We start from the raw sequence: 6,120 nt of genomic DNA on the forward strand, positions 1-6,120 counted from the left end.
TATGCCTGAAAATAATTATGAGCATATGCATAGAATATATTCTCCAACTCTGAACTTTAGGGAAACCTTTCCTGTTTTTATTTATATATTGAGCAGGTTTTGAATATTGAAGGTAGGGCCTTTTTAACAGTATCTGACGGCTGAAAACAATTCCAAAGTCTCAACATGCCTATTCTGTCATCTCAAGACGAAATTATGTTCAGGCTTCAGGTGAATTAAGTATTGATGGGAGGAAATCCCATGCCGACTATGAGATCCTGATTATTTCAGTGAGCTGAAGCGAGGTGTCTAAGGAAAGCAGCAGAAGAAGTTTATCTTAGAGCAGTGGGCATAAAACTAGCATATGTTTCCACCTGGGAAAGCATAAAAACATTCCAGGAGTTTCAGGGATACAAATAGTAGAGAAAAATTCAGTACTCATATTTACATCTTCTAGATACAATTTTGCCTGCAACTTATCTTTGAGGGCCTACATCATTATGCAGATTCGCATTTTTCATCTCCCCTTTAAAAATCACCTTTCTCACACTTCACAAAACAATGGAAAACCTCTAATCTACTTTTAATTTATTATAGTAGATTGTGTTGGGATGTAAAAATCTCCGAGGCAACACAGGAACAATTCACAATATTGATGTAGGTGTTGAGAAGACGAATGATTCAAACAAACGTGTAAGAAATCCTTTCGCAAATAAGTTTTCAATTTCTGATTTGAACAATATTGATGGAAGATCAAATTGATTTGTCAGTGGAGACTTCATTAAAAATAATTTTTGATGATAGGTCACCATGTAACTTTTGGGTATAATACAGAGGTAGTTCAAATAATTGAATGAAAATTTTTTTTTTCTGTCTGTTTATTAATGCGGGCAAGGTATATCATCCTTCACATCTATTAAAAAAACCTGGAAGGATCTAGTCATAGGTGATATTTCTTTACATATTTCAAAAAAAATGAGTCTAGGTATTTGAATTCCAACTCTAGACTACTTTTAGAGTCTGTAACCGTACTGAAATATAAGGTCAAGTGAGTTAGAGTTCAAAATATCCATTTATAAGTATTTATTTCGGAATATTGGTATCTTTACAACACCCAGTTTTCCAATCCATTGTATAATAGCCTTTGATTTATCTTGGGCGAATTTAATTCTTTCAAATTATGTGTTGAGTTTTCAGATTTATTTCTATCTATGTAATAAGCTTAGGTGCCATGAAAAGAATTATTATTTTTTTAATTACGGTGATTTTTTTAGAGCAGTTTAAGGCACACAGCAAAATTGAACAGAAGGTATAGAGATTTCCCATATACCTCTTTCCCTCACACATGCATAGCCTCCCAAATATCAACATCCCCCATGGGAGTGGTATGATACAACTGATGAACCTGCGTTGACACATCATAATTACCCAAAGTCTGTAGTTTATATTACAGTTCACTTCTTAGCGTTGTATACACTATAGGTTTTAAAAAATGTATAATGATATATATACATCATTATCGTATCATATAGAGTATTTCACTGTCCTAAAAGTTCTATGGACTCTGCTTATAGATCCCTCCCTCCTCCCAAGCTCCCTGGCAACCACTGTTCCTTTTACTGTCTCCATAGTTTTGCCTTTTCCAGAACGTCATATGTTCAAATCATACAGTAGATGGCCTTTCAGATTGGTTTCTTTCACTTAGTAACACACATTTAAGAATTCTCCATGTCTTTGCATGGCTTGATAGCTCATTTCTTTTTAGTGCTAAATAATATCCCATTTTCTGGAGGTATCACTTTTTATCTATGCATTGAGCTACTGAGGGACATCTTGTCTGATTCCAAGTCTTGGCAATTTTAAATAAAGGTATTATATATAAACATCTGCATATAGGCTACGTGTGGATGTGTAGTGAGTGAACACGTGGAGCACAATTGTTGAATTACATGTATTAATTGTACGCTTAGTTTTGTAAGAATTCACTAAACTGTCTTTCCACAGTTTGGTGATAAGTCTGTGATATCATTTTCCATTCTCACCAGAAATGAATGAGTTCCTGTTGCCCACATCCTCACCAGCATTTGGTATTGGCCATTCTAATAAATGTGTAGTCGTATCTCATTGTTTTAATTCCTGTTTCCTTAGTAGCATGCGATATGGAGCATCTTTTCATAAATTATTTGCCATCTTTATAGCTTCTTTGGTCAGGTGTCTATTAAAGTATTTGGCTTTTTTTTTTACTGTTGATTTTTATGAGTTCTTTGCATATTTTGGATAACTGACCTTTATCAGATACATCTTTTGCAAATATTTCCCCACAGTTCATGGCTTGTCTTCTCATTCTCTTGACATTGTCACTCACAATAAAGATTTTTCTGTTTGTTTGTTTTAGAAAGACAGTGCGAGCACAGGGAGAGAGCAGAGGTAGAGAGAGAGAGAGAACCCCCAAGGAGGTTCCATGTTCATGGCAGAGCCCAACATGGGGCTCCATCCCAAGACCCTGGGATCATGATCTGAGCCGAAGCCAAGAATTGGATGCTCAACAGACTGAGCTACCCAGGACACCCCCATGGAGAAAAAGTTTTAAATTTTAATGAATTTTAATGAATTTTATCAACCTTGCCTTTCATGGATTGTGCCTTTGGTGTTATATCTGAAAAGGCATCATTGTACCCAAGTTACCCGGATTTTTTTCTATCTTATCTAGTAAGAGTTTTATAGGTTTGCATTTTACATTTAGGTCTGGGATCCATTTTGAGTCAATTTTTGTGAAGGGTGTAAAGTCTATGTCTAGATTAACTTTTTTTTTTTTTTTGCATGTGGATGTCCACTTGTCCTCACACTATTATTTGAAAATATATTTTGTATTCATTTTATTTATATTGCTCCTTTGTCAAAAATCAGGAGATTATATCTATGTGGGTCTATTTCTTGTCTTTGTTCCATTGGTATATTTGCTTATTCTTTTACTAATATCACACATCTTGATTAATTTACTTTTATTCTTTTTTCTTAAAGTCAGGAAGTATGAATCTTCCAACTTTATTTATCTCTTTCAGTATTGTGTTAGCTATTCTGTGTCTTTTGCCTCTCTCTATAAAATTTAGAATCAGTTTGTCAATATCCACAAAACAACTTGCTGAGATTTTGATCAAGGTTTCTTTGAATTTAGAGATCAATTGGGAAAGAAGTGACATCTTGACAGTATTGTGTCTTCCTGTCCGTGAACATGGAGTATCTTTCCATTTATGTAGTTCTCCTTTGATTTTGTTCATCAGAGTTTGTCCTCACATAGGTTTTTACCTGTATGTTTGTTGGATTTATATCTGACTATCTCATTTTTTAGTGGAAATTCAAGTGGTATTATGCTTTTAATTTCAAATTCTACTTACACACTGCTGGTATATGGGAAGTGATTGACTTGTGTATTAGCCATGTATTCTGCAATCTTATTATAATTGCACATTAGTTCTAGGAGTTTTCTGGTGATTCTTACAGATTGTTTATATAGGCAATTCTGTTGTCTGCAAACAACGAGGTTTTTTTTTTCTTCCCAATCTTTGCGTCTTTTATTCCCTTGTCTTGTCTTATTGAAATAGCTAGAATTTCCAGTACAATTTTGAAAAGGAGTGGTGAGAGGGGATGTACTTGATCTTAGTGGAAAAGCTTCACTCTCATTTAATATGATGTTAGCTGTAGGCTTTTTTGTAGATGTTTTTAATCAAGTTGAAAAAATTCCCCTCTATTCCTAGTTTACTGAAAGTTTTTAATCATGAATAAATGTTAGATTTTGTCAAATGTTTTTATTTTTCTTCTATAAATATGCTCATGTGATTTTTATATCCTGTTGATGTGATAGAATACATTAATTGATTTTTGAATTGTTGAAAAAGACTTGCATACCTGTGATATATCTCACGTGGTCCTAGTGCAAGACTCTTTTTATATGTTGCTGGATTCAATTTTCCAGTATTTTATTAAAGATTTTATATCTCTGTTCAAGAGAGGTATTGGTGTGTAATTTTCTTGTAATGTCTTCTATTTTGGTATCAGGGTAATGCTGGCCTCAGAGAATGCATGAAGTATTTCCCCTGGTTCTATTTTCTGAAAGAGATGATAGAGGACTGGTATTCCCCACCCCTTAAATGTGTGATAGAATTCACCAGTGAACCTATCAGGGTCTGGTACTTCCTGTTTTGGAAGGTTGTTGATTTTTTATTCAATCTCTTTAATGGATATAGGCTTATTCATATTGTCTATTTCTTCTTGTGTGAGTTTAGGTAGGTTGTGTCTTTCAATGAATGGTTCATGTTGTTTAGGCAATCAAATTTGTGGATGTAGAGTTATTCACAGCATTTCATTACTATTCTTTTAATGTCCATAGGATCTGTAGTTATGTTGCCTCTTTCATTTCTGATATTAGCAATTTATGTCCTCATTCTTTTTTCTGAATTAGTCTGGCTAGAGGCTTATAATTTTTTTTGAACAAGAAGTGTTTTGTTTTATTGGTTTACTGTATTGATTAACTTGTTTTTAATTTCATAATTTTTTTTTGCTCCAATTCTTATTATTTCTTTGCTTTTGTTTACTTAGGATTTAACTTCCTTTTCTTCTACTAGTTTCCTAAAATGAAAGTGGATTGTTGGTTTTAGATCTTCCTTCTTTTTTTTTTAATGTTTATTTATTTATTTTGAGGGGGTGGGCACAGCAAGAGGGAGAGAGGGAATTCCAAGCAAGCCCCACACTATCAACACAGAGACCAATGTGGGGCTTGATCTCATGAACAGTAAGATAATGACTTGAGCTGAAATCAAGAGCCAGATGTTTAACTGACTGAACCACCCACATTCCCCAGAGAGAGAGAATCTTAAGCAGGCTCCATGCTCAGTGCCTGATGTGGGGCTCAATCCCACGGCCCTGGAATCATGACCTTAGTAGAAACTGAGTCAGACGTTCAACCAACTGAGCGACCCAGGTGCCCCTTGCTCTTTGTTTTTTTTTAATATATGCATTCAATGCTATTCATTGTCCTCTAAGCACTCCTTTTGAAAGATTCCCCAAATTTTGATAAGATATGTTTTTATTTTCATTTTGTTCAGTATTTTAAAATATGTTTTGAGATGTTTTACGTTGACCCATGTGTTGTTTAAAAGTGTGCTGTTTAATCTCCATGTGTTTGGGATCTTAAAGTATCTTTATATTACTTATTTCTAGTTTTATCCACTGTGATCTGAAAGCAGACATGGCATTATTTCTATTCTTTTGAATTTGTTGAAGTGTGTTATGGCCAAGAATGTGGTTTATCTTGGGAAATGGGCTATTTGATCTTGGGACAGATGTGTGTTCTCCTGTTGTTAGATAAGGTAGTCTTTAGAAGAATTATCGTTATAAAAAAATTTAGTTACTACTGTAATTATTAGAGCTTGGAGTTGAGGCTGCTGGTTGGACAATGAACTTACAAGTGTAGGTAGTATGCTACATGATGGGCAAGTCTTTCGCTAACACTGCAAGCATCTCTAACACAATGAGTGGAGTTTGATAGTAATTCTTGCTACAAGTTAAAAAAATTATATTACTAGTTGTTTCTGATAAGTGGATGTAAGTTTTTTATGTTATTTTTATAATAGTAATATTTTGAAATTAATTGATTAATACTATTTTTTCGTAGAAACAACCATGTCATCTAAAAATAATGAGTTTTGGAAGATGGCGGCGTAGGAGGACGCTGGGCTCACCGCGCGTCCTGCTGATCACTTAGATTCCACCTACACCTGCCTAAATAACCCAGAAAAACGCCAGAGGATTAGCAGAACGGAGTCACCAGACCCAAGCGCAGACAAGAGGCCCATGGAAGAGGGTAGGAAGGGCGGCGAGGCGGTGCACGCTCCACGGACTGGCGGGAGGGAGCCAGGGCGGGGGGGCGGCTCGCCGGCCGAGCAGAGCCCCCGAGTCTGGCTGGCAAAAGCGGGGGGCCTGACAGACTGTGTTCCGACAGCAAGCGCGACTTAGCGTCTGGGAGGTCATAAGTTAACAGCTCTGCTCGGGAAGCAGGAAGGCTGGAGGACAAAGGGAGGGAGAGCTGCGGAGCCCCCAGACAACAGAGCTCAGTTTGGTGGGGAACAAAGGCACTCGCCAGCG

General features: G+C 36.0%; 1 non-coding gene across 1 annotated transcript; it reads left to right on the forward strand.

Annotated features, from left to right (window-relative positions):
• The first annotated feature begins 5,388 nt into the window (after positions 1 to 5,388).
• On the forward strand, positions 5,389 to 5,541 carry LOC124521459 (small nucleolar RNA SNORA62/SNORA6 family). The gene has a single exon (XR_006964540.1). It is a non-coding gene; the product is annotated as a small nucleolar RNA SNORA62/SNORA6 family (small nucleolar RNA).
• Positions 5,542 to 6,120: the final 579 nt, after the last annotated feature.

This window comes from Lynx rufus, unplaced genomic scaffold, assembly GCF_022079265.1.
Source record: "Lynx rufus isolate CCGP_SWC_20201006 ecotype Redwood Valley unplaced genomic scaffold, mLynRuf1.p SCAF_3, whole genome shotgun sequence".
Classification (NCBI taxonomy): Eukaryota; Metazoa; Chordata; class Mammalia; order Carnivora; family Felidae; genus Lynx; species Lynx rufus.